Genomic DNA, 11,668 nt, shown 5'->3' with positions numbered 1-11,668 from the left:
TGGGAGGATTTTTTAAGTGCTTTTTTAGTAACTCAGGTAAGGTTCAACATTGCCAATAAATATTACTGAATTATTCTCCAAAAAAAATCGACATTCCTGCTAGCAATATTTGAGAATGCCAGAAGTACTTTAGATGAACAGGATTTTGATTTATGTGGATGGGAAACAGTGTTCTATGCAGGGAAAAATAGTAAGGAAAAAGGCAGGGAAACTGTAGGCTATGTGTAGATAATAGCATAGTGTATAGTTTGCCTGGAATAAATTGCTTATGGAGAGGTAGGACAGGTAAGGCTAAAAATGGACAAAAGATATGCCCTAGGTTTTCAATACCAAGATGAAGTCTGCACTTAGATTGGCAGGTAAAGAGTCATTGTTAATTTGTAATCAATGGTTTGATGTAACCAAAGCTATGTTTTAGGAAAATCAAGCTATTGAAAAGGGGGTTTTGAGGGATCCACACTTTCTTTCTTTGAAAAAAATACACACACACACACACACACACACACACACACACAGACACTAGAGAAAATTATCTCTAAATATGTTGGATTTACTTAGGAATAGAACTAAAGATTATAATGCAGAAGGCAATGCATGGACTGGCAAGCCACCAGTGCATTCAGTGAGGGGAGAGTAAGGGAAACTTTTTAATTACCAAAAAGAGATGTACATAAGTTGCTTAGAAACAGAGTTCAGTGGCTTCACATATTCAAAGCCAGAGTTGTTTTCATTCATTGATGGACATGCTGTTACTCGGCAGGTGTCCCTCCAAGAACATCTTATCAGAATTATTGCAGTTCTAAAGTATGCCTAGTGATAGAGTATCAAAGCAGGAGATATGTGAAAGATGCAAAAGGGTTTTTAGAAAGTCCTTGGAAACAGTTCTCTAAGACTTTTTCATTTTCAGGCCTTACTCTAGCCTTGTTATGTGTGTGACTGACAAGAGTTATTTGATCCTGGTATCTGCAACTTTCACAGTTAGTTAACGTTGACTCCCTCATTTCTTCTCTAAATATTTATAGAACCAGTGCAAGGTAGAGAGGCACAACTCCTGTTTGGATGGTGTTAACCCAGTGAAATGAACATAGTAACATCTTGCATTTATATTAAATCTTAAAACTATTCCCTACCCTCACTTCCTTTGCAGCAATACCACAAAAACACACCCACATCCATTTTCAGTCATCTTGACTCTTAAGTATCACAGCAAAATTGTGGAGTGGGAAAAAAGTCTCTTCCTCTACTGGTGTGAGTTATTTTGGGCAAATTACTTAATGTCTTGCCTGAGTGTCTTCATTTGTAAAACTGGATTGTCTATTAGCATGTACCACAAAGAATTATTATAAGGAATACATTATTTATTTTAAATTATGCAAGTTTTAATTCTCTACTGATACCTGATAACTACAGCTTAAAATAACACATATTCATTATTTTACTGTTTCAGTAGGTCAGGAGTCCAAGCATGGCTTAGCCAGACCCTTTGCTTCAGAGTGTCTCACAAGACAGCCATCAAAGTATGGACAAGGCCTGGGCCATCTGACAGTTCAGCTGGGGAATGATCTGCGTCTATGTTTCCTACAGTTGCTGGAAGAATTCAGTTCCTTGAGAATGTTGAACTGAGAGCCTCAGTTACTTGCTGGCTATTGTCTGGGAGCCACCCTCAGTTCCTTGTCATATGGGCTTGTCCTAAGGACTGCTTACTTCATCAAAGTATATAAGCTGAGAGGGCAGTAGAGAAAGTCTGCTAGCAGGGCAAAGCTTACAATCATTTAGAGCTTCATCATGGAAGTGACATCCCATCATCTTGGCCTTTGTTTCTACCATTTGGTATTCTATTGGTTAGAAGCAAGTCATTAGACCATCCCATGCTCAAAGGGAGGGGGGGGTTACACAAGGGCATGAATTGCAGGAGGGGCTCATTTGGGGTCATCTTAGAATCAACCAGCCACAGTCAGCCCTCCAGTCCCTAAAGATCCAAATCCCTCCCTCATGCAAAATACAGTCATCCCCCTCCTTGCAAGGTCTCCAGAGATCTCATCTCATTATAGCACCAGTTTAATGTCCAGAATCTCATTCTCTGTATCAGATCCAGAAGTGGATTAGGCTTCATGGATGTAGTTCTTTAGTCTAGTTCCTTGAGTACAGGTCCTTTTGATTTGCTGGTCTGTGAAACCAAAGAGACAAATTATTGACCTTCTACACCAAATGCAATAGTGGGAGAGGGAAATGAATAACAAGCATGAGAATTCTTATTCAAAAAAGGGGGAAATGGGAGAAACAAAGGTCAAAGGATAATAGTAACTCTAAGATTCAGTTAGTTAAAAATTGTAAGTTCCTTGATTGGCTTACATGGCCTATAACACTTCAGTGTGTATCTCAGAAAGATGAGGTTTTTATTAAAAAGAAATTATAATCACTAAAAGAAAAAAAAAAAAACACAGTCCTTAATATTATCAGATATCTGGTCAGTGTTTAAAAATATCCTCAATTGTCTCCTAAATAGCTTCCCACATTTTAAAAATCAGGATTTAAGACAATATTTGTACTTTACATGTTTTTATTTTTATTTTTTGTTTTAAAGGTATGGGGTACAATTCAGGGTTAGATATAAAAATGTTCATTATGTAGGTACCCTTATTGATGAGGTGTGCCCCTCCCTCCCCTGACAGTTTCCCTCAACAGTTTCCCTCCAATCCCATACCCCCTCCCCTGGCAGTTTCCCACTACTGCCAATCCCTTTCTTATAGTATTATGATAATTGTTCAAGTTCCACTTATGAGTGAGAACATATGGTACTCTGTTCTTTGTTTCTGTGATAGATCACTGAGTGTGATAGACTCTAAATCCATCCAAGTTGCTGCGAAGTCTGTATGTTTGTCTTTCTTTACATTACACGTCTTGTTGAGTCAAAGTCTCACTCTGTCACCCAGACTGCAGTGCAGTGGTATGATCACAGCTCACCAAAATCTTGAATTCCTAGGCTGAAGGGATTCATCCTCCTCGGCTTCCTGAGTAGCTGAGACTACCGGTACATGCCACCATGTCTGGCTAATTTTTTATAAAGACTAGGTTTCACTATGTTGTCCAGGCCTGTCTTGAACTTCTGGGCTCAAAGGATCCTCCCTGTTGACCTCTCAAAGTGCTGGAATTACAGATGTGAGCCACCGTGCCAGGCCTGTATGTTACCTTTGATTGATGTATCCTAAGTTTTATTTATTTATTTATTTATTTATTTATTTATTTATTTATTTATTTATCATTTGCTTTCCAACAGTGTGGATTTTGCTAATTTTATTCTTTGGTTATATTGCCTCTTTCTCTATTTCCTGTATTTTCTATAAATAGATAGATCATATGTTTCATTCGATTTAGGCTCAAGATTTGTACAGGAAAATTTCATAGGTAGTGCTGTCCATTGCATCATACTGGAATATTTGTGATATTAAAATTGATCAGAGGATTCAGGATGTCTCAGCCAGATCCATATATTATAAAGTTCCTTGCTATGAACTGAATGTTTGTATCCTCCCAAAATTCATAATTTGAAACCCTGATTCCCAGTGTGATGGTATTTGGTGAAGGGGCCTTTGAGAGGTGATTAGGAAGATGAGAGGATAGAGTCACAAGGATAAGATCCTCATGACAAGATTAATGCCCTTATAAAAAAGAACATGAGAAAGAACTTGGTTGCCCTCCTCTCCCCCACACCCATGGGAACATAATGAGAATCCAGGAAGAGTGCCCTCACCAAGAAACGTATCTGCCAGCACCTCAATTTTGAACTTTCTAGCCTCCAGAACTGTGAGAAGTGAATGTCTGTTTAAGCCACCCAGTCTATGGTGACTCATTATGGCAGCTGAACAGAACAAAGCATTCTGCTATTAGCTTTTTGCCTAATGTATTTAGCAGCCATTTGTTATTGTAGCTTAAACCACTATTACGGTTGGAGTTGCAAAAATAGTGAAAGTTTTAAAGAAAGACATTCTTTCAATAGCTATTTGGTTATCCTGAAATGCCATTAATATAGAGGGCAAGATACACACTTGATTTTTAGAATCATAATAAGTTAGTGTCCTAGCAATCTCCAACAGGGATTAATGAGGCTTTTAAAAAATAGTATTGTTAACACATGAATGTTCATATATTTGATGTGTTTTAATCCACATTGTCTTAGTTTAATGGTACCATCCAAATTGTCAGCAAGAGGCTCTTCAAGTTAGTCTTGCCCTTTTGACTCAGATATAGCCTGGTTCCAAGCCTTCACAGCAGGCAGGAATCCAGCAGGGCAAGAGGTGAGTGGAGACTGAGCAGAATCTCTATCCTAACTAGCCATTCATGCTGTGACTTTGAATGTGACTCAAGTAGCCTGGACTAGTTCATGTCCTGCTAATTACCTAAATTCCAGCTTTCTTAGCAATTATGTGAATTACCTCGTATCCTTCCAGTGAATCTTTTTTCTGTTTACACCAAGAATCCTGATTAATCTAAGAGGAAGTAGCAGAAATGGGGAAACCAGTTAACATAAGATGGAGTGAAAAACGTAGTTCAGAAAAATAAGTGCAATATAACATTTATGTAATTAAAAATACAAAGTAATACTGTATTTTGACAAAGCAAATATAGTATATAAGAGGTATAGCTATGCCTATAGATAGATATGATGGGTTGTAGGACATACATCAAAATCATGGGCATGTTTGTCTTTTGAATGATAGGAGAGAAGGAGAAAATAAATCTAACTGCAGATGGAAGGAGTTAAAAGTAGCTGGCATATGGTCCATTTACCCCTTTTAGTACATGGATGCCCTAGAGGAGAAAGAAAAAGGCAGATTAACTTCCTTATCAAACTGATCTTGTGAAAATAGATGTATAATATTTGCTAGAAAGAAGATAATTGAACTATTGAATATACTTAATAGGATTCTCCTGGCCAAATGATCAATTACAGCAAATAAACCTGGAATCTAGGAAGCATGATTCTGTGGCTAAGCAACTCTCTGGGATATAAAATGAAATCTATTAGGTAACATGAGATCCTCATTAGACACCTCATCCATGACTGTAGATCAGAGGGTGTTTTAGTTTACTAAGTCAGCTGTAACAAAATACCACAGACTGGCTGGGCATGGTGGCTCATGCCTGTAATCCTAGCACTTTGGGAGGTGGAGGTGAGAGGATTACCTGAGCTCAGGACTTCAAGACCAGCTTGAGCAACATGGTGAGATCTTGTCTCTACAATAAATAAAAAAATCAAACGGACATGGTGGCACATACCTGTGGTTCCAGCTACTAGGAAGGCTGAGGTGGAAGGATCACCTGAGCCCAGTAGGTCGAGGCTGCAGTGGCTGTGAGCACTCCAGCCTGGGCAACAGAGTAAGACTCTGACTTAAAAAAAAAAAGTTAAAACAAAATACCACAGACTGGGTGGCTTAAACAATATGAATTTATTTTCTCATGGTTCTGGAGGCTAAATAAAAGTCCAAGATCAAGGTATTGGCAGGTTTGGTATCCTCTGAAGCCTCTCTCCTTGGCTTAAAGACAGTCAGTGTCCTGACTTGGTCTTACTATATCTTCCCAGAGTCACCCTAGGTCTATGTATTCTTTGTCCTAATCTCCTCTTTTTATAAGGTTGATAGTCATATTGGACTGGAGCCCATCCACATGAACTCATTTTGGCCCTGTCTCCAAATATAGTCACATTCTGAAGTACTGGATATTAGAATTTCAACATATGAATATTTATTTATCATTAATGCACAATATTTGTACATATTTATAGAACATATATACTCTTTTGATACATGATACAATGAGTGATCAATTCAGAATACTTAGGATATCCATCACCTTGAGCATTTATCATTTCTTTGTGTTAGAAACATTTCAAATCTTCTTTTCTAACTATTTTGAAATATATATGCTGTCGTTACCTAAATTATAGTCACCGACTGTGCTGTCAAACACTAGAACTTATTCCTTCCATCTAACTGTATGTTTATACTCATTAACCTACCTCTCTTTATCCACCTCCTCCCCCTCTTGAAACTATCATTCTACCCTCTACCTTTATGAGATCAACTATTTTAGCTCCCACATGGGAGTGAGAACATGTGATACTTGCCTTTATGTGCCTGGTTCATTTTACTTAACATAATGACCTCCAGTTCCATGTTGTTGCAAATGACAGGATTTCATTCTTATGGTCAAATAGCATTTAATTGTATATATATGCTACATTTTCTTTGTCCATTCACCCACTGATGGACACTTAAGTTGATTCCATATCTAGACTATTGTGAATAGTACTGCAATAAACATGGGGGTACAGGTATCCCTTTGATATACAGATTTCCTTTCTTTTGAATATATACCCAGTAGTGAGATTGCTGGATCATATAGTTGCTTTATTTTTAGTTTTCTGGCAACTTCCATACTGTTTTCCATAATGACTAATTACTAATTTACATTCCCACCAACAGTATAGATGAGTTTCCTTTTGTCTGCATCCTCCCCAGCATTTGTTACTGTTTTTTTGATAATAACTATTCTAACAAAGGTAAAATAATATTTCATTGTGGTTGTTTCATTTCCCTGATGTCTAATGATGGTGAACATTTTTTCATATACCTGTTGGTCATTTGTATGTCTTTTGAAAAACGTCTATTCAGATCTTTTGTCCACTTTTGAATCAAATTATTTCTTTATTTTTTTTTACTGTTGAGTTTTTTGTTTTTGTTTTTGCTGTTGAATTTGCTGTTGAGTTGTTTGAATTTGTTTTATATTTTGAATATTACTCTTTTGTCGGGTGACTAGTTTGTAAATATGTTCTCTCATTCAACAGGTGGTACACTTGGGTGATTTTCTTTGTTATACAGAAGTTAGTTTAATATAATCCCATTTGTCTATTTTTTGTTTTTGTTGCTTGTGCTTTTGAGATCTTAGCCATAAAGTCCTTGTCTAGACCAATATCCTGAAGCTTTTTTTTTCTTTTTTCTCCTAGTAATTTTATAGTTTCGGGTCTTATGTCTACACATTTAATCTATTCTGAGTTTATTTTTGAGAATGGTGAGAGATAGGGGTCAGTTTCAATCTTCTGCATATGAATTTCCAGTTTTCCCAGCACCATTTATTAAAGAGAATGTCTTTTCCCTCAATATATGTTCTTGGCATTTTTATAAAAATTCAGTTTACTATAAATATGTGAAATTACTTTGAGGTTCTCTATTTGGTTCCATTGACCTATGTGTCTGTTTTTATACCATATTGTGCTGTTTGGTTATTGCAGCTTTGTAGTATAATTTGAAGTCAGTGCAATGCCTCCAGCTTTGTTCCTTTTACTCAGGATTGCTTTGGCTATTCAGGGTCTTTTGTGGTTTCATTAAAATTTTTAGAAGTTTTTTTCTATTTCTGTGATGAATATCATTGGTATTTTGATAGATTGCACTGACTCTATAGATTGATTTGTGCAGTATTGTCATTTTGACAATATTAATTTTTCTGATCCATGAGCATGGGATGCCTTTCCATTTGTTTGTGTCCTCTTTACTTTCTTTCATCAGTGTTTTGTAGTTTTCTTTGTAAAGGTTTTCTACCAGTTTGGTTACATTTATTCCTAGTGCTTTTTTTTCTATTGTAAATGGGATTGCTGTCTTGATTTCTTTTTTTTTTTTTTCTGAGTTGGAGTTTCACTCTGTCGCCCAGACTGGAGTGCAGTGACCGCTCCCGGCCACCACAGCCTCGACCTGCTGGGCTCCAGTGATCCTTCCGCCTCAGCCTTCTGAGTAGCTGGAATTACAGGCGCGTGCTACCACACCCGGCTAATTTTTTGATTTATTGTAGAGATGAAGTCTCGCCTGCCCAGGTGGGTCTCGAACCTGCAGGCTCAGGCAATCCACTCACCTCAGCCTCCCAAAGGTGCGGGATTACAGGCTGAGCCACCGAGCCCGGTTTTCATTTCTTTTTCAGCTAGTTTGTTATTTGTGTACAGAAATGCTACTATTTTTATAGGTTGATTTTATATCCTACAACTTTATTAAGTTTGTCAGTTCTAAGTGATTTTTGTAGAACATTTAGATTTTTCTATTTATAAGATCATGTTGTCTACAGAGAGGGACAATTTGACTTCCTCTTCTCCAATTAGAATGGTTTTATGTCTTTCTGTTGTCTGATTTCTCTGAGTCGGACTTCCAGTGCTATGTCGAATAGAAGCAGTAAGAGTGGACATCTTTGTGTTGTTCTAGCTCTTAGAGGAAAGACTTTCAGCTTTTCCCCATTTAGTATGATATTAGCTGTGGGTGTGTCTTACCTTACCTTTATGATTTTAAGGTATGTTCCTTTTATGCCTAGTTTGTTGAAAGTTTTTATCACAAAGGGATGTTGAATTCAATCAAATATTTTTCTATATCTACTGAGATGATTATATGATTTCTGCCCTTCATTCCATTGATGTGATGTATCACATTTATTGATATGCATATGTCAAACTATTCTTATATCTCTGGGATAAAGCCCCTTGACCATGATGCAGTATTTTTTGATGTGGTGTTTGATTCAGTGTGCTAGTATTTTGTGGAGGCTTTGTGTCTATGTTTATCAGGAATTTTGCTCTGTAATTTTTCTTTTTGTTATTGTGTTCCTGTCTGGTATGGGTATCAGGATAACACTGGTCTCATAAAATGATTCAGGAAGAATTCCCTCCTCTTCAGATATTTGGAGTAGTTTGAGAATAATTGGTCTTAGCGTTTAATGAATTAATTGTTTATTTATTTATTTATTATTTTTGTGTAGGAGTCTCAGTCTGTTGCCCAGGCTGGAGTGCAGTGGCACACTCACAGCTACCACAGCCTCTACTTGCTGGGCTCATGTGATTCTTCCACCTCAGCCTTCCAAGTAGCTGGAATCACAGGCACAATACCACTCATGGCTAATTTTTTATTTGCTGTAGAGACATGGTCTAACCATGTTGCCTGGGCTGGTGGACTCAGGTAATCCTCTTGTTTCTGCCTCCCAAAGTGCTGGGATCACAAGCGTGAGCCACTGTGCCCAGCTGTTAGCTCTTCTTTATAAGTTTGGCAGAATGCAGCAGTAAAGTCATCTTTCCCTGGATTTTCTTTGTTGGCAGATTTTTAGCCTATAACAGAGGATATGTGTCTGATGCAGAAAAAGAGGACTGGAAGAATCTTATGAGATTTTCTAAACCTCTCCCTGCTTTTTTTGAGCTTTTTAATGACCCATATCTTCAAAATTATTAGTAAAGCTTGATGCTAGATGAGATCTCTGATTCATGTGAATCTGATCCAGGGTGTGGGCTCAAGCTATATCTGTCCTGTTTGGTTGAAATATTAATGTGTCAATCTGGATGCATGCTATATCAGTTTTTATAATTTTTCTCTTTCTTTTTAAGTTTCTCAACCTAAAAACAAAACAAAAGAGTTAGGGGTAAGAACTATTATGCTTCAACAAAGGTAGGAACATAGAAACGAGACAATCAAAAAGAACATTTAGAGATAGAGTTGTTACCAGGAGAAAGGGATGCAGCCTTCAGCGTGGAATGATGGACTGATGTCATTGACCAGGTTTTGTGTTCAAGTTTGGAAAGAATTTGCAAAAAGACACATAAAGTAGCAAGACAAGTGAGTAGCTTTATTAAGTGAAGAAAAGTACACTCTCAAGAAAAGAGACTGGACAGAAATAGCCTATAGAAGCGGCTGCTTCTGCCCCCAACTATTGTTGACATAACTTTTATTCTCAGGGGTACCGAGGGGTGGGTTTTTGGAGTAGTCTTAGGGCTGGGTTACTATTACTCCTCTCTCACATTGGGTGAAGGAGTTTTAGGCCTTATAAGGTTATACCAGAACTGTCATGGCATCAGGTATAAGATGGGAATGGGAGGCTCCCCTGGGATAATTTTATGTTTATAGTATTATAATGAATGTAATGGATCAACCTTGGCTATTGATGTGCATGCTCCAGGTGGTCTTTAAACCAGTTCCTGCTTTGGTGGTTGGCTTCCAACCCAAGCATCCTGGATAGATGGACTGCTGTGCTGTAGGTGTATCTGATAAAAGTCTAACAGTTAGGTAGGTGTGAAGCTTTCTATAGCTAGGCCATCTTGCTTACATGCATGGTTTTGTACCAGCTGCTGCAGGCATCAATGGGGATCTGGAACTTTCCTACAGTCTTAAAGTTTTCCTAGTCTAACCTGCCTGCTCTATCAGAGTCAAGGAGAAAGTGCCTGTCTCGATTGGGAGGCTACTCCTCATAAGGAAAGTGAAAGGACAAAAAGACCAAGATGGAATCAATATAGCCAAAGAGGAGCCGTTTTAACATTGCTTTCTATCTTGCTTTTCTAGTAGTTCACTTTAATTTACCCTCTAGTCATTAGCCAAGGGCAGAACCGTTTCCCCAGAGATAGCTATTGATAATTTACAACCCCCTTTTCAAGCTTGCTTAGCACTGTTTATCTTTTCTACTCCCAGTTTGTCTTTCAGCCATGCAGAACCAGGATGACCTAATCAAATGGGATCAGCCTCCCTGACAAACTGCAAGACCATGGGAGTCATAAAATGTCATCTTCTAACCTTAAGGAGCCAGACCTATGCTATCAAACCCTAAGAATGCAGTTGCTGGCGATTTTTCTCACTGGTGCCTCTCTTTATAGAATTCTTAAATACATGCTCTTCTCAAACCTTACACTACCACACTTCTTCAGTGCTGGTCCCTTCCCAGACCCTCTCCCTGGGAAGTGTGATAAATTTTCTTACTTTGTCTGCAATTCTTTGCTTTACTCCCACGGCACCAGCCTGCCTACACACCTGAACAGAAAGCCACAAGAATCCTGAAATAACTCTGAAACACATCAACATTTTCTAAAATATCCTCATTACACTTGTGCCAAGTTTTGCTTCCAATTTTATCACCTGCTTCAAAACATATAAACCCACATTCACCAAGGATCAGTGCAGAGATTTCTCTGGCACCCACTTCTGGCTCAATTCTAATTCCTTAAAGTTGTGAAAAATTATGCTAGACAACTACACACAGCCTATACGCAGAAGGGAGAAAAAATTTGTAAAATTAACGGGGCTATTTGCAATTCTTTGTTTATTTTAGAAAAGAGCGTGCATTATAGGTGAAAACTCGAAACTGTATCAATAGAAATGGCAGAACACAGAACAAGATTTTAAAAGCTCTGATAAGCACCACACCCTCCGATGTTCTTCTGATACTAAAAATGTTTCCCTAGTGTAACTTCCAACTTTTTTTTTTTAAGACATGTAATCCACAAAGTCTGTAACTCAAAATGAGCTCATCTAGGAGGGATGTCAAGCTGTTTCTGGGTGAAATGACCAGCTAGCTAAGAAATAGAAAGGGTGAAGGAAGCAATCTGCAGCCTATGGGAGGAAATCCTTTGCATTTTTAAATGTTCAAGTCTAGGACCAGGCAGGAGTTGTGCGCAAATGGCACAACGGCTGGGAACCGTCAAGGTGACAATAGAAGCGTCCTCAGAAGACGGAGGCGGGCCGGAGCTCCCAAGGTCAACCCTTAGGACCTAAAGGCTGGGGAAGCGCAGAGGGCGGGGGAGTAAGGGGGCGGGTCACAAAGACAAGCGCCGGCGGCTGGGAGCTGACAAACCTGAGCAGCCAGCGGGGAAGCGCGCCAGTGC

Source organism: Carlito syrichta, unplaced genomic scaffold, assembly GCF_000164805.1.
Source record: "Carlito syrichta isolate Samal-C Ts95f unplaced genomic scaffold, Tarsius_syrichta-2.0.1 Scaffold304682, whole genome shotgun sequence".
NCBI classification, from domain to species: Eukaryota; Metazoa; Chordata; class Mammalia; order Primates; family Tarsiidae; genus Carlito; species Carlito syrichta.
The sequence above is the reverse complement of the archived record's forward strand: the minus strand, read 5'-3'. Positions refer to the sequence as shown.